Raw genomic sequence first — 1,129 nt, 5'->3', positions numbered from 1 at the left:
ACTATGTCTACGATATGAAACTTCCTGGCAGATTAAAACTGTGTGCCCGACCGAGACTCGAACTCGGGACCTTTGCCTTTCGCGGGCAAGTGCTCTACCAACTGAGCTACCGAAGCACGACTCACGCCCGGTACCCACAGCTTTACTTCTGCCAGTACCTCGTCTCCTACCTTCCAAACTTTACAGAAGCTCTCCTGCGAACCAGGCAGAACTAGCACTCCTGAAAGAAAGGATATTGCGGAGACATGGCTTAGCCACAGCCTGGGGGATGTTTCCAGAATGAGATTTTCACTCTGCAGGAGAGCTTCTGTAAAGTTTGGAAGGTAGGAGACGAGGTACTGGCAGAAGTACAGCTGTGGGTACCGGGCGTGAGTCGTGCTTCGGTAGCTCAGTTGGTAGAGCACTTGCCCGCAAAAGGCAAAGGTCCCGAGTTCGAGTCTCGGTCGGGCACACAGTTTTAATCTGCCAGGAAGTTTCATATCAGCGCACACTCCGCTGCAGAGTGAAAATCTCATTCTGGAAACATCCCCCAGGCTGTGGCTAAGCCATGTCTCCGCAATATCCTTTCTTTCAGGAGTGCTAGTTCTGCTTGGTTCGCAGGAGAGCTTCTGTAAAGTTTGGAAGGTAGGAGACGAGGTACTGGCAGAAGTAAAGCTGTGGGTACCGGGCGTGAGTCGTGCTTCGGTAGCTCAGTTGGTAGAGCACTTGCCCGCGAAAGGCAAAGGTCCCGAGATCGAGTCTCGGTCGGGCACACAGTTTTAATCTGCCAGGAAGTTTCATATCAGCGCACACTCCGCTGCAGAGTGAAAATCTCATTCTGGAAACATCTCCCAGGCTGTGGCTAAGCCATGTCTCCGCAATATCCTTTCTTTCAGGAGTGCTAGTTCTGCATGGTTCGCAGGAGAGCTTCTGTAAAGTTTGGAGGGTAGGAGACGAGGTACTGGCAGAAGTAAAGCTGTGGGTACCGGGCGTGAGTCGTGCTTCGGTAGCTCAGTTGGTAGAGCACTTGCCCGCGAAAGGCAAAGGTCCCGAGTTCGAGTCTCGGTCGGGCACACAGTTTTAATCTGCCAGGAAGTTCCATATCAGCGCACACTCCGCTGCAGAGTGAAAATCTCATTCTGGAAACATC

General features: G+C 52.3%; 1 non-coding gene across 1 annotated transcript; it reads left to right on the top strand.

The window, feature by feature from the left end:
• Nucleotides 1-376: 376 nt before the first annotated feature.
• On the top strand, nucleotides 377-451 carry Trnal-caa (transfer RNA leucine (anticodon CAA)). Its single transcript has one exon. It is a non-coding gene; the product is annotated as a tRNA-Leu (tRNA).
• Nucleotides 452-1,129: the final 678 nt, after the last annotated feature.

The sequence above is a fragment of the Schistocerca nitens genome, chromosome 1 (assembly GCF_023898315.1).
Source record: "Schistocerca nitens isolate TAMUIC-IGC-003100 chromosome 1, iqSchNite1.1, whole genome shotgun sequence".
In the NCBI taxonomy this organism is placed as follows: Eukaryota; Metazoa; Arthropoda; class Insecta; order Orthoptera; family Acrididae; genus Schistocerca; species Schistocerca nitens.
Note: the sequence above shows the minus strand (reverse complement) of the source record. Positions and strands in the feature narration are given on the sequence as shown.